The 22,980-nt window shown below is 48.7% G+C and overlaps 2 protein-coding genes across 5 annotated transcripts in view; one reads left to right on the plus strand and one right to left on the minus strand.

Moving 5' to 3' along the window:
• LOC308569695 (GTPase IMAP family member 2-like) overlaps positions 1–22,980 on the plus strand; it is a 103,401-nt gene that overhangs the window by 33,974 nt on the left and 46,447 nt on the right. The gene's annotated exons all lie outside the window — the stretch shown is intronic.
• Positions 1–22,980, minus strand: part of LOC308569508 (uncharacterized protein) — an 87,727-nt gene that overhangs the window by 28,093 nt on the left and 36,654 nt on the right. Inside the window, exons 1-2 of one of the 4 annotated variants that reach the window (XM_081163489.1) lie at positions 6,689–6,707; positions 5,967–6,093 (exon numbers count right to left, since the gene is read on the minus strand). The gene's annotated coding sequence lies outside the window, so the exon portion shown is untranslated. The other 3 variants (XM_081163488.1, XM_081163487.1, XM_081163486.1) reach the window with 3 other exon arrangements.

A 22,980-nucleotide genomic window follows, 5' to 3' on the forward strand; every position in this document is an offset into this window, starting at 1 on the left:
GAATCCCACTGCAGCCCTGTATGGCAGACACTACACTATCCAGGCCCTCTGGAAAGGGTTTGGGGGGGGGCACAAGGGGTCACATGAGCTGGAAGGGAAGATCAGTATTTTCCAGGAACAACCACTGGGTGCTTCCTACACCGAATTTCCGTTTGGCTGAGAATTGTGCCTCCTGAGAACATTTCGGATGGTAGAGAAATATTCTACCACCACCAGTTTTATATCCCAGCTATCTAGCACAGTATTCAAGGAGGCTTATCAAAGTGGGGAACTCATACATGCAGCCAGCCAAATTGTAGCACCCTGCTTGTGGTTAACGCTTAGCTGGAATGAAATATTCAACGCAGCAATAGAGAAATTAAAATAATAATTTATTTGTCAGACAAATAAATGAGACACACAGTGGTATATGGTTACCAAAGCTCTGCCCTTCCAGCCCTGATGGCCAGCACTTATATTCCCTCAGCCCAGCCCCCTTGCTCCTCCTTTGGCTGTCTCTGTCCAATCAGCCTGGTTGAAATTCCTATTGGCTGTTTGCTAGAACCAATCATAAAAGATACACCCATTTCCTATTACCTTTTATGGGAGACAAAGAGCTATATTTCCTTCTATGTATAAATGGCAAACAAGTAGCCATATATCTTACATTTGCCTCGACCAGGCACCTTAATTACCAGATAACCTTTGGCCCCTGCTGCCCTATTCACTGCAAAACAGATGGCTAAAGCAGATGGTTTAATTTCATTTTAAACAGAGATCTTGGGTTCACCTTCTCACACACCATCTATGAAATAAGAATCTAACATAAGAATCTAACATTTCTTACTTTCTAAATCCTTTGCATAATTACATTTAAGCCAATATATTTCATACATAACATATATAGATTTTTAGAAGAAAAGGAACTTAGAGAACTTAGGGAACTTAGTTCTCTGAAGCTTCAAAGCAGCTTCAGAGAGAAGCCTCTTTCCTTAGCCAGCTGCTGTTTCTATTTGCCCTTTTAACCTTATGAAAATGTGGCTCAAGTTTTAATGGGAGGCACAATAATTCTTACTATTTACCAACTCTTAATTGTGTTTTTGCAGCTTGATTGTATTCTGTAATTTGTATGGTCAGTGTGACCTTTTGCTCCTAGCCTGTAATTTCCTTTTACAACCCTGAAATACTCGTCTCCTGCAATAAATCAGTGGGGCCCTTGAACAGGAAGATAAACAGCTGCCAGCACCCAGGCAGCTGCTTTATGCCTGGCATGCGAGAATGAGAGATACAAACATTTACAAATATATTTTTTAAGCTCATTTTAAAAATGCAGGTCTTCATCAGATGCCTCAAAATCACACAACAACAACAATAATTATGAATGATGCTGCCATAGATAACAGCGAGATACACACAGTAGTATTTGGCTGAAACAAACTGTAGAGGAAACAGCACTGATCGTGATGAATACAAGTTGAAATGGAAGTTGCTGCTCTCTTATATTACTCCTTGTGCTGCACCAAGAAGTTCATGGCACAATGGGAGTCAAATAACACGGTAAAGGGATGGTATCCGCAATATACAAAATACTACTCCAAAATCTCACAAACTCCCTAGATACAATCAAAAAACAATGGGAGGATGACATAGGCTATGAGATTAACCCCACTCAATGGACCAGAATGTGGTCTAAACCCCGCTTAAAATCCATATCAAAAAAGAAAAGAAAAAAGAACTCACTCTGAAAATCACCTGCAGGTGGTACCTAACTCCAAGAAAACTAGCACTAATACACCCAGGAACCTTACCAAAATGCTGGAGACGGTCACCTCCACAGGCACATATCTTCACATGTGGTTGGAGTGTCCCAAAATCCAACTATTCTGGACAGCAGCCATACGATAAATATGTAAAATAACCAAGCAAGTATTAGAAATCACCCCAGAATTGGCCCTACTAAACAGCTTCCAAGACAAGAATGCCCACTTACACCACAAAGAACTCATAACACACCTACTCTCAGCAGCCAGAAACATAATAACCAGACGCTGGAGAGACCTGTCAGGAGTAAGCATGGACCAAGGTACCAAGTAGTATGGGAAACTAGAAAAATTTGCCAATAAACTGAAACTGACAGGGGGACAAATAGAAGAAGACGCCTTCACCCCGGTATGGCTCCCCTTTATCGCATACACAGCCCAACAAGACAATGACAAAAATCTACCAACAGCATACAAATCAATATGGCTAACCTGATCCAAAACACCCGCCCACCTCACTCACACAAGAAAACAAAGATCACCACAGCCAAGCACAAATGAACAGCCACACCCTAGGCCAACCCCAACCTCCCTCACTACCAAAGGAACACAAGTGAATAGCAGAGAACCTGCACAAGCAACGCTGACACAAAACCCCACTTATATTAAGTAAAATAGAAACATCACCACCCCACCCCACCCCACCCCCACTCCCCTTCCCCCCCTCAGCCTCTTTCCCCCTAGTCTTCCTAATCTCTCAACAAATGAAACCGATTTGCAAAAAGAAAAATGTTACATGGGGGAAAAATATGATTAAAAAAAAGAAAGAAAATCTTTTGTAGAGGAACACAGAACTGTAGATTTGGAAGGCACACCCAAAGGTCATCTAGTCCAACCCCCTGCAACCCACAGGTGAAGAATCCCTGACGTAATCTCAACTAAAGCATCCAGGTCAGATGGCCATCCAACCTCTGCTTGAAAACCTCCAAGAAAACCTCCACCACCCCTTGTGGGAGTCTGTTCCACAGTAGAACAGCTTCTACCATCAGCTGGAAAGTCATTCCTTGACATTTGAATCCTTTGGTTCAGGTGCTGCCCCCGGGACCAGCAGCAAAGAGCCTGTTCCATCTTCCCTGTGTCAGCCCCTCAGGTATTTCAAGATGGCGCTCATATCACGTCTCAATCTTCTCTTCTCCAGGCTAACCACACGCAACTCCCTCAACCACTCCCCCCAAAAGCTTGGTTTCCTGACTCCTCATCATCTTGGTCTCCTGCCCCAGCAGACGTTCCAGCTTGTCAGTATCTTTCTTAAACTGTGGCGCCCTGAACCTTACAAAGTACTCCAGGTGTGTTGGAAGGGACCCCCTAGAGTAATCTAGTCCAACCCCCTGCAATGCAGGAATCTCAGCTAAAACATCCGTTTACATTTAACCATTTCCAGGGTCTTTCTTTATTAAGACTTTGACTACGTTTCCTGTTCATTAAATGTCCCCCAACACCCTTTCCCATCTGTCTGCAAAACCATTCACGATTAATCCCAATTGCCCTGTCTAGCCGATTCTCTTTTCAGGCATAAGGTGACCACCATAGAACCCATAACAATTTATTCTTTTCCGTGTTCTGGAACGGACGTTCACTACATGCAGTCCCTAAAAGCAGCTAGTTCTGTACTGTAAAAGGCAGGTAGAGACCTTTTCAGTTTAGCTGAAATTATGAAATTATTGTTTTCTCCAACATATAACACACACCCCTGACCAGGAAACCCGAACCAGTTGTAGGGTGGGATGTATTTACACTGGGGAAAGGAAATCTCTCCCTTTCTGGGAAAGGCTCTGGCTGGGGAGAAACCTTCCTTACAACTGGCCTTGACCAGCTGTGAACTTGAGATCCCTGTGCCTTCACCTCTTTTGCTTTCACTTCACTTGGCAGAGCCCAGTCTGAACTCCCTTCACTCTGCGCACCAGATCCAGCACCACTTGGAAAAATCAATCAGTCCAAAATGCAGCAGCCAGATTACTGGCCAGGCTATTAATGGGTTGGTGGAAACAGCTGCAGATTTGGTAGGAGAGTGTGGCTGGAATAATCTTGAAGCTGCCAAAAGGGAGAAGAGCAGGGCCAAGCTTACAAGACAAGGCTGCTCATGTTTGCTCCTATTTCTTTCCCTTTTCATAGAAATTTAGATATCCAAAGAGGGCTTCCTTCAGAGTAGTATCCTTACCCCACATTCAAGAGAGCCAGTGTGTTGTAGTGGTTCAAGAGCGGTGGGCTCGTAATCTGGTGAACCGGGTTCAATTCCCCGCTCCTCCACCTGCAGCTGCTGGGTGACCTTGGGCCAGTCACACTTCTCTGAAGTCTCTCAGCCCCACTCACCTCACAGAGTGGTTGTTGTGGGGGGGGGGAGGGGAAGGAGAATGTTAGCCGCTTTGAGACTCCTTCGGGTAGTGATAAAGCGGGATATCAAATCCAAACTCTTCTTCTTCTCTTCTTCAAGGAGACCAGGACCACACCTGATGGGGCATTAGGTACCTCCAGCACCCAGCTGTTCATCCCACCACATTCCCTAGTGTGATATTCTACCAGGGAAGGTCATCCCAACCACCTTCCAGCTTGTCAACCTCCTTCTTAAATTGTGGTGCCCAGAACTGGACACAGTATTCCAGGTGAGGTCTGACCAAGGCAGAAGAGAGTGGGACTATTACTTCCCTTCATCTGGATGCTAGACTTCTGTTGATGCAGCCTAGGATTGTATTAGGTTGGGGGTTTTTTTTTAACTGCTGCATCTCACTGTTGACTCATTTTAAGCTTGTGGTCTACCAAGACCCCTGGATCCTTTCTACATATACTGCCAGCAAGCCAGGTGTCCCCATCTTATATTTGTGCATCTGTTTATTACTTCTAAGTGCAGAAACTGACATTTTATCCCCATTGAAATGTTAGACTTGCCCCAGTTCTTTAGTCTGTTACAGTCATATTGAATATTGAATCTCTCTTCTTCAGTATTAACTACCCTTCCCAGTTCAGTGTCATCTGTCCAAGTCAACAAACACAAACCCTGGTTAAGTGCCAAGACTTTGCCTCTGTTCACAAAATCTGCTAAGGAGATTTCAGGCTTGCTGCCTTCAGCTGCAATCACTATAAACCTTGTCTACATGTTCAATGTATGCCCTGCTGTCTTGTATGTATTCTATATTCATTATGATTTTTTTTAATGTATTCTATATTAACCTTGTTTATGATCGACATTTTTGTATTCACTCATAGGAAGTTTGATTCTTGCTAGATTAGAAAAATAAACATTAATGCCTACTCTCGTCACCTCAGTTAAACAGAGTTCAAGGCAGTACACATTTCAGCACCACAAGAGATCTGACTAGGAAATGGGTTCTGCAATTTGCCACCTGCTCTCAGCCTCTCTTCCTGGGCAGCAGACCTTTCATTCTATCACTTTGCAAGGAGGGAAGATTCCTCCTATACAGAGTGGGGAAAAGCCAAAGCTGTGAGATGGCAGAAGTGGAGCTGGAGCTGAGTTCCACCTATGCTCTGACTGTGCTTGCAGAAACTGGGCAGGGTGCCAACCCTTTGAAGATCCCTCAGTTTCTCTTGACACCCCCAGCTTTCCCCCCAGATGAGGCCAAAGGAAAGGTAGGGCAGAGAGGGAGAGAAAGAGATCTGATGCAGGTCTCCCCCAAATTGCGAGGATTAAGAGCAATCTCACACATGCTGCAGTCTTAAAATAGGAGAAAGGGGCAGAGAGCAGAGGAGAATAAACAATGGGGGATGCCATCAGTGACTGAAATACTTTCCCATTAATTGATGGAGACTGGTAAAACAAACCAAGGGAACACACAGAAATGTCCAGGATGCAATAGCCCAGATGGTCCACAGCCGCCTGCCCCCTCCCTCCTGCAAGGAAGCAACAGGTAGTGGCAAAGGAGCTCAGCATCTTAGGAGTCAGGCCAGGGGTCCCCCCAGTCCCACCCCAAAGCCCGGGAGAGCCTTGCGCTGCAGCCTTCATTCCTTTGCTCCAAGTCTGGGCCTTGTCAGGATGGATTCGTGGCCTTTCCAAAGAGCCAGAGAGCAGGAGGCGAGGGCATCATCAGCGCAAGATCCCCGTCACCAAGTCCCCTCTGAAATATGCCAGCTGGAACGGTTTGCAGCAGACAAGCAAAAGAAGCCTTTGACAACAAAAGAAGCTGTGACAACTTCTAATGTGCAAACGCGTCTTACCAGAAACGTGGAAAATGGATGAATCTTGCCTCCAAGTGGCTCTCTTGCTTGAGTTTGTCTCGACTTGCGTTGGTCCCCTCTTAAAGCACAAGTCTGCTTCAGGCACAGAGGCCACTTCTCCTCTTATCTATTCAGGAGTGACAAAGTGCAGGGAGAAAAACATCACTTTCAGGAGGAGAAGGAAGTTGTGAGATCGTCAGCATTTCACTCCAAAAAAGGTCTTAAGCGGTGCATCGTAAACTTGGAAGGGACCCCAAGGGCCATCTAGTCCAACCCCCTCCTGCGGCCTCCCCACAAGTCAGATCCAGAATCAAGGTCCTTAGTTGCACAACTGTCACTTTCCTGGTATCCAGACCCAAAGTGGAGCCATGGAAGCTAGTTGGCTTCATACAGCAGGGATTGACATCACCAGGGATCTGTTCTCCCCCCTGGGCTTTTGGGAAAGAGGTTGTCAGCAGGGCCTCCATCTTGGCCTCAGATATGTGGGCTCTTGGCAGTAGAGGAAGGTTTCCCTCGACACTGAGCCACAACCAGCCTCAATTTATATGAGATTAGGAGAGAAGAGGCTTTCTGGAGCAAAAGCAGTCGACCCCTGCAGGAGGGCCCTGAGATTTTTGGGTGAAGGGTGGTATACAAACAACAGCAATAAATATTATCTTCCATTTTTATGCACTGTGGCAGCAGCAGGGCCATGCTCTGGGGGAACCCTTCAAACCCCTCACAGATGAAGGAGGAAATTCTGTGCATTCAGAGGGTGGAAGAGCTGACAGGAGTTTGCCTCCCACGAAGTTAAAAGACGCCTGCTCCTTGGGAGAAAAGCAATGGCAAACCTAGACAGCATCCTAAAAAGTAGAGACATCACCTTGCCAACAAAGGTCTGTATAGTGAAAGCTATGGTTTTCCCAGTAGTGAGGTATGGAAGTGAGAGCTGGACCATAAAGAAGGCTGATCGCCGAAGAATGGATGCTTTTGAATTCTGGTGCTGGAGGAGACTCTTGAGAGTCCCATGGACTGCAAGAAGATCAAACCTCTCCATTCTGAAGGAAATCAGCCCTGAGTGCTCCCTGGAAGGACAGATCGTGAAGCTGAGCCTCCAATCCCTTGGCCACCTCATGAGAAGAGAAGACTCCCTGGAAAAGACCCTGATGTTGGGAAAGATGGAGGGCACAAGGAGAAGGGGACGACAGAGGACAAGATGGTGGGACAGTGTTCTCGAAGCCACCAGCATGAGTTTGACCAAACTGCAGGAGTCAGTGGAAGACAGGAGTGCCAGGCGTGCTCTGGTCCATGGGGTCACGAAGAGTTGGACATGACTAAAGACTAAACAACAACAACATAAATGTGATGGGGCCGTCCCTTCAGGCAGGCGTGGGGAACCTTGGCCCCTCCTGATGCTGATGAACTACAACTCCCACCGCCAGGCCCTTTGGCCAGGCTAGCTGGGGCCGGTGGGAGTTGTAGTTTGGCAACATCTTTTGCGCCCCAAATCCCCCCCGCCTGCCCCAGGGAAAGGAACCTTTTGAATGTGGGATGTAAACACAGGAGCAGTCAATGACAACATTCCTAGAGTGTACATGTTAGAAACATGGGGAGGGATGTCTGTCCAGCAAGCAGGTAAACTTCCTGGGGACGGACTTCCTCCGCATGTGACCAGAGGTGGGTGTGGCCTCACCTGTGCAGGTAAATGACAAAAGCACAGGGCAGGCAGCCATCTCTCTCTCTCTGCCATCACCTTTCGAAGAAGCAGGATGCCCTCTTGGCTCTCAGCCAAGAGAGGAGAGGCCTATCTTCCTATAAGATAGATTCTAAGTGTATTTTACCTTTTTAAGCCTGTCTGCCGTCTGGGATCATATTGTGAACAGATCGTGAGTAAACTCTTTTATACTTTTATAAAGACTGTGTTGTGTCTTGTATTTTAAGAGGGAACAAAGGGGAAATTACCAGAGTAATTATTATAGAGGTTCTAGCGAACCTGTGCACACGTTACCGTTGCGAACTTAAAGGGGGATGTCTATAAACTCTGCTGATATTTTGGGAACTTGTTAGCACAAGTTGGACAAGGATATAATTAGTCAATATATCCTCTCCTGCACCCCAGAACATTCCCACAAAGGGTTAGTGGCCCCAGTATTGCATATTTCTGCGTTTTTTTGAAGGATTGCATTGGATTGTGATTTTGAGTTGAGTAGTATTTTTTCTGAGTTAACTTCCTGGTAAGCACATGGTCCTTTGTTCCATTGTGCAGTGGGGATTAAGCAACCCCCCCCTTCCCTCAGAGTTCACAGTGACCCAAGGCAGTGAAGAATTGTTTTGTATTTTGAGATTTTTGAGATTTTGATTTTAAAATTTTGAGAAATTTTGAAATTTTGAAGAATTTTGAAATTTTTGGATTTTAAGATGGCTAGAGCAGCTTTTGATAGTGATGCAAAGCTAGGAATGCCTGTGCTAAATGAGTACAATTTCATACACTGGAAGCAGCGCTTGATAGCATGTTTAGATTATAAGCATATTTTGGAAGCTTTAAAGCCTCAGCCTACAGGATCGTCTGAGGAAGATTTAGCCAAGATAAGTGCTTGGAAACGCATGAACAGCGAAGCTAGACACATAATTTTGAGTGGACTTCGCGATGAGCAGCTATCATTAATAAATAGTACAGATGATGCATCTCAAATCTTAAGAGATATTGAGCGCGTGTATGGAGAATCTAGCATAAACAGCTTCAGAAACTTGGTGTGTAAATTAACCAGATTGAGGATGAATTCAAAAGAGGAATTCACAGAGCACATCAACAAGTTTACTGAGATTATTCAAAGAATTGATCTGACTCCCAAAGCTTTTGATGAGGATACAAAGATAGCATTTTTGTTATCATCACTTGGACCACGCTTTAGCGCATTTGTAAGTTTGATGGCTCATAGACAAGGTCTGACTTTTAAAGACTTGATTGGTTATTTAAAAGAAGAATGCAGAGATAGAGCTGAATCTCCAGTGAGAAATGCTAGAAGCAAGGACAGCAGTTATGCATCTAGGCAATGTACAAAGTCCAAAGAGATGCCTAAGAAAGTGATTTGCTTCAATTGTAACAAAGAAGGACACATTGCAAAGAACTGCAGAGCTCCTAAGGCAAAGAAACCCCACCCCTTTCAGCCAAAAGGGGAAAAGAAGGGGAAATGTGAATGCACATGGTTACTGCAAGAAAGGAATTTAGCTGTCCAGAATCGTGAAAATAAATGTAATAAATGGATTTTAGATTCAGGTGCCAGTTCGCATTTTTCATATAAAAAGGACTATTTTAATGAGATTAATGAGATAAATGATGAAGAAGGATCTGAAATTGAGATTGCAGATGGCAACATTGTTAAAGCCAAAGGTGCAGGTTCCATGAGCCTGAAATGCAATATAAACAATGAATGCATTGAGAACACAATCTCTAGAGTTTTGTACGTTCCAGAGCTGAGTTGTAATTTAATCAGCATGTCCACTTTGGACAAGAAAGGTTTCCAGGTCACATTTGGAAATGGAGAATGTAAAGTGACTAGAAATGGCAAAGTGTTTGCTCAAGCAAAGCTAATAAATGGTGTATATGAGCTTGATCTTTCAGAGAACCAGTCTGCAAAAGTGGCACATTCCAGCCAGAAGGATGAAGCAGATCTGGACTTATGGCACAGAAGGCTAGGACACAGGGACGCCAGCCTCATTTTGGATCTACAGAAAAGAAATCTTGTAAGAGGTTTGCAGGTAAAGCAGAGCAACAAAGCTCCAGCAAAGTGCATAAGCTGTATTACTGAGAAGGCTATAAAACCTTCATTTCCACGTTGTGCAGAACAAAGAAGCAACAAAGTGCTTGACATAGTGCACACTGACGTATGTGGACCCATGAATGCTCCCTCACTGGGAAAGAATAGGTATATTTTAATATTTCTGGATGACTTTTCAAGATTTTGTGTTGTATATTTCCTCAAAGAGAAGAGTGAGACAGTGGAGAAGCTCCAGGAATACATTGCCATGGTCAAGAACAAATTCCAGAGAGCTCCAGCTGTGTTAATGAGTGACTATGGAGGTGAGTACTGCTCAAACGAAATGCAGGCTCTCCTGGCCAAGGAAGGAATTGCACACGTAACCACAATTCCTTACACACCACAGCAGAATGCCATAGCTGAGAGAAAGTTTAGGTCCATTATGGACATGACAAGGTGCATGCTAAAGGATGCACGTTTGCCACACAAGCTGTGGGCCGAAGGAGTGTATACGTCGGTCTATTTGCAGAATAGACTGCCAACTAAAGGTGCAGAGCGCACACCATCTGAACTTTGGCATGGGAAAGCTCCCAATCTGTCGCACATACGTGTGTTTGGAAGTCCGTGTTACTTCCACGTGCCCAAGGAACACAGACACAAGCTTGACTCCAGGGCAAAAGCAGGTATCCTTGTGGGATATGCTTCTGGAGGCAAAGGATACAGAATTATGGACTTACAAACTGGTAAGACAAATGCATACCATGCGGTTTATTTTGATGAATATGGAAAAGTAGACACTAAGAACACTGTTGTGGATTCTTCAGATGAGTCAGAAAGGACTCAAGAGTTTGTATATTTCCCTTTTGAGACCCCACGAAGTAATTATCTGCCTTCGAGTGTTACAGCGCCCCCTACAGGCGACGCACCAGAAGACGCAGAGGACCAGAACCCTGGCGGCACCAGAGACGAAGATGAGGACTCAGATGGGGACATGCCTGCGTTGGAGGAGGATGAGGAAGTTGATGCAGTCGCAGAACCAGAGGTCAGACGCTCATCCAGAACCAACAGAGGTGTCCCACCAGTACGGTTGTCCTACCTTGCAGGGTCGGCGTTTCCACAGGAACCTTCCACTTGGGAAGAGATACAGGAGATGCCAGCTGCAGAAGCCAGTCTCTGGAGGAAGGCCGCGCAGGAGGAGATGGATGCACTGCATCAGAACAAGACCTGGACACTCACTGAGCTGCCTCCCGGTAAGAAGGCCATTGGCAGTAAATGGGTTTTCAAGCTTAAGAAGGGGTCAGAAGGAGAAGTGCAGCGCTACAAAGCTAGACTTGTGGCACAGGGATTTTCACAGCGTTTTGGTGAAGACTATGATGAAGTTTTTGCACCAACTGTGAGGTACAGCAGCGTAAGAATGCTTTTAAGCATTGCAGCCTCCAAGAAAATGAGGGTGAAACACATAGACATTGCTACCGCTTTTCTACATGGGCAGATTTCAGAGGAAATTTACATGAAGCAGCCCAAAGGTTTTGTAAAACCACATGAGGCACATCTAGTGTGCAAACTGCAGAAAGGACTTTATGGACTTAAACAGGCTGCCAGAGCCTGGAACCAGAAGTTGCATAAAATGCTGACGCAACTTGGGTACAAGCAAGGCGACGCTGACAAGTGCTTGTACAGTAAGTCAAATAATGGACAATTCTCATATATCTTAGCTTTTGTTGATGACCTGATTATTGCCACAGCAAGTGAGAAAGACTATACACAGATAGTAAAACACCTTAGCAAGGAGGTGGAGGTCAAGGAGCTAGGAGATGTCCAGTACTACCTCGGGATCCAGGTGGAAAGAGAAGAGGACGGCTCATTTCTTCTCAGCCAAAGACAGAAGATCCATGAGCTAATTGAGCACATGCAGATGCAAGACGCACATCCAGTTGCTACACCGATGGCTACTGACTTCCTGAAGAATCAGCAGGATTCGAAGCAGTTGCCAGACAACAATGACTACAGGTCGGCGATTGGTAAACTTTTGTATTTAGTTACCACATGTAGACCTGACTTAGCTAATGCTGTGGGGATTGTTAGCAGAAAAGTGAATTCTCCCACTGAGCATGATTGGGCAGGTGTAAAGAGGGTGGTGCGATATTTGAAGGGTACCATGAATTGTAAATTAAGGTTACCAGCCGTCAGAGACCCTAAGTTGATTGGGTATACTGATGCTGATTGGGCTGGGGATAATGCTGATTATAAATCAACAAGTGGTCATGTTTTCATGTTTGGTGATGGACCTGTTGCATGGGGCAGTTATAAACAGAGCTGTGTAGCATTATCTTCCACAGAATCAGAATATGTTGCAGCAACAGAAGCCTGCAGAGAGATCGCCTGGCTTGATCAACTCATAAAGGACTTTGGGTTGGTGAGAAAAGGGCCTGTCAGCTTGCTAGAGGACAATCAAAGTTGCCTGAAGCTGACGCAGAGTGAGAAGTTCCTGGCCAGAACAAAACACATTGGGGTTAAATACCACTACATACGCCAGATGATCCAGGATGGACTTGTGGAGCTATCCTACTGCAGCACCCAAGAGATGACTGCTGACATCCTGACGAAACCCCTACCAAGAGAGAGTTTCCAGAATCTACGTGTCAAGCTGGGACTCTGGGTGGTTGACTAAAGTTGTTTATGTTTTGTATATGTTGTATTGCCTGAGAAGGGGTATGTGGGATGTAAACACAGGAGCAGTCAATGACAACATTCCTAGAGTGTACATGTTAGAAACATGGGGAGGGATGTCTGTCCAGCAAGCAGGTAAACTTCCTGGGGACGGACTTCCTCCGCATGTGACCAGAGGTGGGTGTGGCCTCACCTGTGCAGGTAAATGACAAAAGCACAGGGCAGGCAGCCATCTCTCTCTCTCTGCCATCACCTTTCGAAGAAGCAGGATGCCCTCTTGGCTCTCAGCCAAGAGAGGAGAGGCCTATCTTCCTATAAGATAGATTCTAAGTGTATTTTACCTTTTTAAGCCTGTCTGCCGTCTGGGATCATATTGTGAACAGATCGTGAGTAAACTCTTTTATACTTTTATAAAGACTGTGTTGTGTCTTGTATTTTAAGAGGGAACAAAGGGGAAATTACCAGAGTAATTATTATAGAGGTTCTAGCGAACCTGTGCACACGTTACCGTTGCGAACTTAAAGGGGGATGTCTATAAACTCTGCTGATATTTTGGGAACTTGTTAGCACAAGTTGGACAAGGATATAATTAGTCAATATATCCTCTCCTGCACCCCAGAACATTCCCACATTGAACTCCTCATGATGAACTCCCCTCACAAATCTTATTTCTTTGACTGGCCAAAGGCTCTTCCGATGTTGCTCTGGAGGGAAACATTTTGAACCTGCTGTTCTGGTGGCCTCAGGAAAAAGAGCGGGAAAATCCTAGCTGTTTATGAGGGGAAAGCGTCTAAAATTCTCCTCAGAACCAGTCCTCACACCGCTTAGGGCAATTCACTCCTTTTGCTTCTGGAGGGGAGAGAAACTTCTAGGTTAACAATAACAATGTTCTGCAATTTCTGTCCATCTCCCTAATTCCTGGGATTTCGGGCCTGGAAAAGCGATGAGGAAGGAGATACGCTGAATTTTAAATCATGGGAAGGCGAAAATTTATAAAAGTTTTATGAACCATATTCTAAGGAAGAACTTGTATAGAGTTTGGGAGAAATATAAAAATCTGCTGGAAAGGAAAACACCTTTATGACTCTCTCCTATTGGGGCTGTTACAATTAAGAGAGTTTATATGGACAGACAATGGGCAACTTAAAGGGAACTGCTACAATTTAGAGAGGGGGAACTTAAACTGAAATCAATGGAAAGTGTAGGGAGCTACGTGACAGACTGGCTACAAAATCATCAGTTACATGAAATGTTTAAAACAGACAGGAAAAATGCTTCTATGGACCAAAGCTCACAATTTGAAAAAGAACTTCTACAAAACAAAGAGAAACTTTTGTCCCAAATGTATAATTTATTATTAGACTGGGAAACAAAAGACGAGCTTGTTTAAGCCTCAGTGACACACTGGGCAATAGATATAGGACACAATATAGAGTTTAACCTCTGGGGAAAACTCTGGAAAAGTGACTTGAACTTTACAGCATGTCATTCTTTGAAGGAGAACTACCTGAAAATGATTTACAGATGGTACTTTACTCCGAGTAGACGTGCTAAGATGTACAAGACAGAATCAAATAAGTGCTGGAGGTGCAAAGAGGTTGAGGGAATGTTGTTTAATATGTGGTGGACTTGTAAAAGGGTAAAAGAGTATTGGGGAAATATTCATAATTGTCAGGGGTTCAGGAGCAGAGACGCAGAGAAGGGAGGAGACAGAGAGCGAGGGGGAGGAATACGAAGGAAAGATGAGTGGGGATGACGAACCGAGATCGCCGAGCTTATCCAGTGAGTCCGAGGATTCCCAGAAGGGAGCGCCAGCGGTCAGAGCCAGGGGGGAAAGCAGGGGGACACCCCAGGAAGAAGGGTCCAGAGAGGAATCAGAGAGCAGCAGTTGGAGATCGGGACCCACGTACCCAGCCGGGAGCAGCGGGGAGAAAGGGGACCAGATATCGGGTTCCGGGGGCTTTCAGAAGGAGGGAGGGCATGAGTCAGGAGTAGTCACGCCCACCTCGGGGAGCGACGAAACGATCAAGAGGAAGGTTGAGAGTTGGGCGCGCGCGCCAAGTTCAAATGTAGCGGAAGCTGGCGCAGTAAGCAGCCCAGAGAGTGAGCCAGGTCCCAAAGCCCGCCGCAAGGAGGCGGAAGGGTCAGGGGGGTCCGCGTCAGAAGAGAGTAGGAAAGAAGAGACCCCGGGGGGCAGAAGGACCCAGAGACGGAAGGAAAGGCGCAGGAGGTGGAGCAAGGCTAGGGTATTAAGCTGGTGTGCTAGAGGCGGAGACTCAGACGGGTCTTCGCCGGTCTGACCTAGAAGAAGTAGGGCTGCACATTGCAGTTTGGAAATGGAACCTGTAATCCAATAAAGACTCTTTTAACCTGAACGCTGGCTAACGTGGTCCTATGTGAGCTGGGACTGAGTGGCAGCCCTGACAGTAAGACCCGTCTCCTTTAAGCTTCGGACACCTGATACCTCGCAGCGGAGGCAGAAGCAGCGAGAGGAGGAAATTGGTGTTTGGGAGCGAGCTCACAACGGTTGGCAGAGATGACGGAAGCAGAGAAAATTTCAGCGCTGCAACAGGCAGTGACCCAATTGAACGCGGAGGTACAGGCATCCAAGAAAAGGGAGGAGGATGCGGCAGCCGCCTACAGAGATCTCCACGCCAGGTTTGAAGCATTGGTTAAGCATGGGCAGCCAGGACCCAGACCGGAGGGGGTTGGGTTGGCACGGAGAGCAGGAGGGCTTGTGGCTCACTTCGATGGGAATTTACAACAGTACCCCAATTTTCGAGCAGACGTAATGTGCGCACTGCAACTGCTGGCGAAAGACTTTAGGGATGAGGAAGAGAAAGTGGGGTTTATACTATCCCATTTGCATGGGGATGCTAAAGCGTGGCTACGCAATTTGTGGAGGGATAAAGATCCGGCGCTTCAGAATGCAGATGCCTTTATCAAAGCGATGGATACGTGCTTTTTATCTACCATTGACGTGGATCTTGCCCGACGGGAGATTCATGGACTGAAACAAGGGAGGGCGAGCGTACGCCAGTATCACGCCCGCTTTTTTGCGCTGGTCAGTGCCTTGGAATGGGACCGGGATTCGCCCCCAGTCAGAGACCTCTTCTGGGAGGGTTTGAGCAGTGCTGTTAAAGACGAAATTGCGAGGGGGGAGAGGCCCCGGAGCACGCAGGAGGTGGTCCAAAGGGCGCTGACTGTGGGGGTGAGGCTGGAAGAACGTCCATGGTGCAGAGACGAAGGACGTGGAGGGCGCGAAGCAGCGAGAAGTTTCTCTTTCGTTCCCAGGGAAGCTGCGCGTGCGCAATCCACACCTCCGCCAGGAGGGGGAGTGGAACCTATGGAGGTGGGAGGCGCCAGGGCTCAGTCAGCTACCAGAGCCCCTGCACCGGCGGCAGTCAAGACTAAACCTCCTAGAGGGACCAGGAAGTGTTATATATGCGACAGCGCTCAACACTTGGCGAAAGAGTGTCCCCAGAGGAGCTCCAAGCACACTGCAGCCTCCGCAACGGTGAAAGCGGCCACGCAACACAGCGAACACCAGCAGGGAAACGATGATGTCTGGCTGGAGACAGAGGCACTGGGGCCCAGCCAGACGCATCACTGAAGCAGTCCCCAGCGATCTTGCAACCCACGGACCCCCTCCCACCCAAACCAGTAGTGCAACTCACAGCATCTCTCCAGCTGCCTGATGGCGTCACTATCGAAGTCCCGCTTTCTGTGGATTCTGGAAGCAACGCAGACTTTATAGCACAGGATTTTGTGGAGCAGCACGCTATACAGCTATTACCGGCCACTCTGCCCCTGCAAGTCGTCACAGTGGATGGCAGAGAGTTGCTGGGGGGGCAGGTGGTGAAGCAAACGCCGCCAATGGTGATGCGCCTTGGCAACCACAGGGAAGTCATCAGTTTTAACGTCACCCGACTGTCGGACACACCCATTGTGTTGGGCATGAGTTGGCTGGACAGGCACAGTCCGACACTGGCTTGGTACCAGCGACAGCTGATCTTCGGCTCCTCTTACTGCGCAGAACACTGCATCCTGCCCGGACAGGAGGGAGAGGAGGAGGAATCACAACTGCAGTTGGGAACGTTGCAAGCAGTCCCCCACAAATACGCAGACTTTCTGGAGGTCTTCTGCGAGAAGGAGGCAGACAAGTTACCACCGCACAGGCAATATGACTGCAAGATTGACCTCCTACCAGGGGCGACGCTACCGAAGGGGAAGCTGTATTCCATGTCTGAGGATGAACTACAGGAACTCAAACAGTTCATAGATCACAATTTGGAGCGCGGTTTCATCCGGGAGTCCAGGGCAGTAGGGGGCAGTCCTGTTTTCTTTGTGAAGAAGAAGGACACGCCCCAAAAAAGGCTGGTGGTGGATTTTCGCCTCTTGAACAAGATGACCAAGCCCTCTGATTTCCCCATGCCCAGGATTGACGACCTACTGGCGACGGTGCGCAAGGGACGCGTGTTTACCAAGTTGGACCTGCGAGGGGCGTACAATCTCATCCACATGAGGGAGGGCGATGAGTGGAAGACAGCCATGTTCACGCCTCTGGGCACCTACGAGTACAGAGTGATGCCGTTTGGATTGCAAAACGGTTCTCACTGTTTTCAAGCTTTCATGCATCATGTGTTGGCGGGACTCCTCTACAAGAAGTGCGTCTGCTTTCTGGATGACATCCTGATATTCTCCGAGTCGCAGCAAGCGCATGACCAAGACGTTCGGGAGGTGCTGGAGAGGTTGCAGCAGCATAGACTGTACGCCAAACTGGAGAAGTGCCAGTTCGACACGACGGAGGTGGATTTCTTGGGTTACAAGTTGTCGGACAAGGGGCTAGCCATGGACAGCACCAAGGTTCGAGCGGTGTTGGATTGGAAGAGCCCGCGCAACCGGAAGGAGGTCCAGCGGTTTGTCGGCTTCGCCAACTTCTATCGCAAGTTTATCAAAGGGTTCGCGATGCAGACGGCGGCTATTACGGACACGCTAGGCTCCAAGAAAAAGAAATTCATCTGGACGGAGCAGGCGGAGCAGTCCTTTCAGGCACTCAAGCGTCTCTTCGCGTCGGAAGAGCAACTGCTGCATATCGACCCCAGCAGACCGATGCGGGTAGAGACAGACGCGTCCGATAGAGCAGTGGGAGCTGTCCTGCTGCAGAGGGACCCACAGGGGGTCTGGAGGCCGGGAGCGTTCTACTCCAGAAAACTCAGCAAGTCGGAGCAGAACTACACTATCTGGGACAGGGAGTTGCTTGCCATTCATGCAGCCTTCAAGGCGTGGAGACACTTCCTGATCGGCGCCAAGCACACGGTGCAGGTCTGCACGGACCACAAGAATCTGGAGCACTGGCGCACGGCGAAGTTCCTGAACCAGAGGCAGATACGTTGGGTGGAGTTCTTTGCTGACTTCGATTTCCGAATAGAGTACGTCCCAGGCGACACCAACATCATGGCGGATGCACTGTCCCGAAAACCGCAATACCTCAAAGAGGCGACGCCAGCGGCAGCCATGCACATCTTCGCGCCAACAGCGTGGGCGTGAGCTTCAGCCACAGTAGACCTGGATGCGGTGCGGCGGGCGTTGCAGGACGACTCATTCGCGCAGGCGAAGATGGCCGAGGTGCACAAGGGCACGGCGAAGAGCGACGAGTTCCAGATACGGGACGGCTTGCTCTTACGTAAAGGGGCCATCTACGTGCCGGGAGATGAACTTCGCGCCAAGGTACTGCAGCAGTTGCACGACGCACCCACGGCCGGGCACTTTGGCACGGAAAAAACGGTGGAATTAGTCGCAAGGGACTTTTGGTGGCCCAGACTGAGAGGGGAAGTCGCGGACTACGTCGCGAGGTGAGACACCTGCCAGAGGGCCAAGCCGGTGCACAAACCACCGGCGGGACTGCTCGAACCGCTGCAAACGCCGTTTGAACCGTGGGAGAGGGTGGCCCTGGACTTTGTCACGGATCTACCCAGCTCGAGAGGCAAGACAGCTGTACTAGTGGTGGTGGACTTGTTCACCAAGATGGCACACTTCATACCGTGTGCGAAGGTGGCCACGGCAGAACAAACAGCCAAACTGTTCATAGATCACGTGTTCAAAGTGCACGGGCTGCCGCGGTCTATACTGTCCGACCGCGGTCGCCAGTTCATCTCGAATTTCTGGCAGAAGCTGATAGGCTTCCTGAACGTCAAGATCAACCTGACATCAGAGAGACACCCGCAGACCAACGGGCAAGCGGAGAGGGTCAATGCCATCATGCAGCAGTACCTGCGATGCTATGCCAATCAACAGCCTGCGACGTGGGTGGATTACCTGCCGCTCGCCGAGTTCGCCTACAACAACACGAAGCACGTGTCCACAGGGGTGACACCGTTCTTCGCCAACAATGGGAGGAATCCCAGAACCTTCCCGGGACTGGACAGAGTGGGGGAAGGGGAACCGCAGACGGCGGACGCTTTCGCGTCTGAGTTGCAGGAGGTCCACGATCAACTCCGACGGCAGCTGGAGCTAGCGAAGCACGCATACAAGGTGCAAGCGGACAAGCACAGGCGGGTTGGCGAAGAGATCCGAGTGGGAGACTGGGTCTGGTTGGCAGCCCACGCAGTGCCGACCAGATCGTTAGCCAAAAAGAAGTTGGGTCACAAGCAACTCGGTCCATACCAAGTCGAAGCGCAGATCAACCCAGTAGCTTTCAGGCTGGTGCTACCGGAGGGTTCCAGGATGCATCCGGTGTTCCACAGGTCGGTGCTCACTCCCTACAGGACACCTCACAGGTTCCAGGAACCAGGAACAGCACCGAGTCCGTCTCAGGAGCGGTCGGAGGCGGGAAGATTGCCACAGCAGGACCCCATCAACGAAGTCACGGAGATTTTGGACTCCAGATGGGGGGAAGACGGAGTGGAATACCTCCTAGCCAGAGAGGGCACCCGGGCTAGTGCTAATAGCTGGGTGCCAGACTACGCTTTGGAGGAACCCCTGCTCAAGGACGAGTTTCATGCCCTTTTCCCACACAGACCCATGCCAGCAGGCTTCTTCGATGACTGGTTGTTCACGCCCACACTTTCCTCCAGCACGTTCCATGGCTTCGACTCGGACGGGGAGCCCGCACAGCGCACACATTCCCCAGAGGGGTCACCGGAGGGTTCGGCGTCCGACACCTCGTATTGGTGGGACGATCGGCCAGAGGAGCAGTGGCGCCGGAGGTGGCTGGAGATGCCAGGTCAAGCGACCAATGCAGAGACTGACATGGACGTGTGCGGGGAGGATCTCGGTTTCGAGCACGGCGGCACTGAAATGGAGGCGGAGCAGCTCAACGTTGACGAACGCGAGGAGGAAGACTCGGAGGTCTTCAGTTGGCGGCCAGCGACGAGGAGCGAACTGTATCCGGCATTCACTCCTGTGATGATGGAGCACCCTGCAACCACCCTTGAAAGTGGGGAGGGGGGAAGGGGGGGGCTTCGAGGGGGGGATGGATGTCAGGGGTTCAGGAGCAGAGACGCAGAGAAGGGAGGAGACAGAGAGCGAGGGGGAGGAATACGAAGGAAAGATGAGTGGGGATGACGAACCGAGATCGCCGAGCTTATCCAGTGAGTCCGAGGATTCCCAGAAGGGAGCGCCAGCGGTCAGAGCCAGGGGGGAAAGCAGGGGGACACCCCAGGAAGAAGGGTCCAGAGAGGAATCAGAGAGCAGCAGTTGGAGATCGGGACCCACGTACCCAGCCGGGAGCAGCGGGGAGAAAGGGGACCAGATATCGGGTTCCGGAGGCTTTCAGAAGGAGGGAGGGCATGAGTCAGGAGTAGTCACGCCCACCTCGGGGAGCGACGAAACGATCAAGAGGAAGGTTGAGAGTTGGGCGCGCGCGCCAAGTTCAAATGTAGCGGAAGCTGGCGCAGTAAGCAGCCCAGAGAGTGAGCCAGGTCCCAAAGCCCGCCGCAAGGAGGCGGAAGGGTCAGGGGGGTCCGCGTCAGAAGAGAGTAGGAAAGAAGAGACCCCGGGGGGCAGAAGGACCCAGAGACGGAAGGAAAGGCGCAGGAGGTGGAGCAAGGCTAGGGTATTAAGCTGGTGTGCTAGAGGCGGAGACTCAGACGGGTCTTCGCCGGTCTGACCTAGAAGAAGTAGGGCTGCACATTGCAGTTTGGAAATGGAACCTGTAATCCAATAAAGACTCTTTTAACCTGAACGCTGGCTAACGTGGTCCTATGTGAGCTGGGACTGAGTGGCAGCCCTGACAATAATGAATTGAAAAAATGTTTAAAAGTACTTCCCCCCCCAAAAAACCAGAGTCCTTTCTGTTGGGGATAATTCAGGCTGAAATTCCCAGGTGTCGAAAAAGGTTATTTATGTGTGCCACCGCTGCGACCCATTTTTTTTAGGCCCAAAATGGAAAACGAGTGAGGTCCCAACCAAAGAAGAATGGCAATTTAAGTTGATGGAATATGCACAACTTGCAGACTTTACATACAGAGTAAGAGAACAAGAAGAACATACCTTTAGAGAAGATAGGGAAATGTTTGTTGAATATACAGTATGGGAAATAACTGTGTACAGCTGAAAACACTGGCAGCATTAAGATAAATTCAACAGTGTAAATAAGTTTTGATGGCTGTAATAATGGAATACTGATTGGTGTAGTTTTTGTAAAATATGCGGGGATTTATGATACGCAAAAGGAACCTTGGAAATAGAAGAAGGGAAGTCACTGATATTTTAAGGATGTAAAATGAGTATTTTAAATTGTAAAACAGAAAATTTAATAAAAATTATATAAAAACAGAAAAGGGTGAATCCTTGGCATGTACTGTGCCCCCCCTTTCCCCCTCCCTTTTAGAGCATCACCCAGGAGGGCAGACTTTGACTCCAACCACCAACCGCCTCTACAAAAGCAAGTGCAGAAGGTGCATTGTGGCATTTGCAAAATATCCCCCCCCCCTCCATTTCCTCCTGCAGGAGCAATCCCTACCTCTGCTTAATTCCACCAGAACAGTTTTCACTACCTTGACTTCTGCTGGGCAGTTTTCTAAGCCTGGAGGTGTTCCTGGTCTGGCTGTTTCTCTCTGCAACTTCAGGCAGCCTCTGACTCTCCCCGTCCCTCTCAGAGTTCTGAGTCTGACGCAGGTTTTGAGTGCACAGTAATAGCAGAAAGTTTGACATACGCCCAGCAGTGGAAACTGAAAGTGTTTTCTTCTCAGTTGATTCATCCATTTACCCATCCGTAAAAGGGGACCAAAAGACCATCAAAAGAGCCTGGCTGATGGATCAGGCAAAAGACAGACCTGGAAACCAGGTGCCCCGACAGGGAGCTCACAAGCAAGACATAAACACAATGGCCTCCTCCACACTTGTGATTCCCAGCAGCTGGGGGTATTCAGAGGTACACTGAGCACCGCCAGAATGCCTAGCAGACCAGAGTGACATGGGAACTATGTGTAAGGCAGCCTTATACAGAGTCAGACCATGTGCCATAGACTCATTACTGCCCTTGATCGGGACACTAGACTTCAGTGGAGGCAGCCTTTTTTGCTGCTGCATCACACTGTGGGCTCATGTGAAGCTTGTGGTCTGCTAAGGAAGGAACTGATTGACCGTCTCAACAGAAGAAAGCCAGTTGCTACCAGGATGCCATTCCCTTCCAGATGCCAGAGCACAGCAGGAATCCTGTATCCCATTCTGGGCAATACAATTTAAGAAGGATGTTGACAAGCTGGAAGGTGGGCGGGGGAGGGCGACAAAGGTGATCAAGGGTCTGGAGACGAAGCCTTGGGAGGAACAATTGATGAGGTTGGGGATGTTTAGCCTGGAAAAGAGGAGATAGGAGAGCCATCTTCAAATATTGGAAGGGTGTCCCATGGGAGGGAGAACAAGCTTGTTTCCTCCTTCTCTGGGGGGGGGGGGAGGACTCAAACCAATGGCTTCAGGTTATGAGAAAGGAGGTTCTGACTAAACATCAGGAAGAACTTTCTGACAGTAAGAGCAGTTTGACCGTGGAACAATCTCCCTCTGGAGGTGGTCTCCTTCCCTGGAGGTTTTTAAGCAGAGGTCAGAGGGCCATCTATCATGGATGCTTGAGCTGAGATTCCTGCATTGCAGGGGGTTGGGCTAGATGACCTTTGGGGTGTCTCTTCCAACTCTACGATTCTATGACTCAGCTTTCTACTCTCCCTTCTGTTAAATGACCCAAGAGCAAATTGCCCACCCTTTCTTGGGACTTACCACTGTGTCTTTCAGCTAGTTACGCCTGTGCAGCATGGCCTGGGATCAGGACAATTTCCCCAGGCTAAGCTTGCCTGGTGCACGCTGGAAAGTCCAAGATCTCCTGCCAAACCACACAGGAGAACCACTAGTCCCACGTGGGGCACCATCTGTTAAAGAATATTCTGGGTTGAGAGACTACTCAGCAGCTCAGCTCATCGGGGTACCAGTCCCCCATGGGTCCCTGCGGTCAGTAAAAGAAGGAAATTCCAGCCAAGCAATTTGGAGCAAAACATCAGTCAGTAGACTTAGGTTCTTTATTGTTGCGCAACAGGTTCAACAGCAGCAGCAAGTGAAGCCTGAACAAAGGGCGACATTGACTTTTAGGAATTCCCACCATATCCCAGAATACT

Source organism: Podarcis bocagei (genome assembly GCF_964188305.1).
Source record: "Podarcis bocagei genome assembly, chromosome: 12".
NCBI lineage: Eukaryota > Metazoa > Chordata > Lepidosauria > Squamata > Lacertidae > Podarcis > Podarcis bocagei.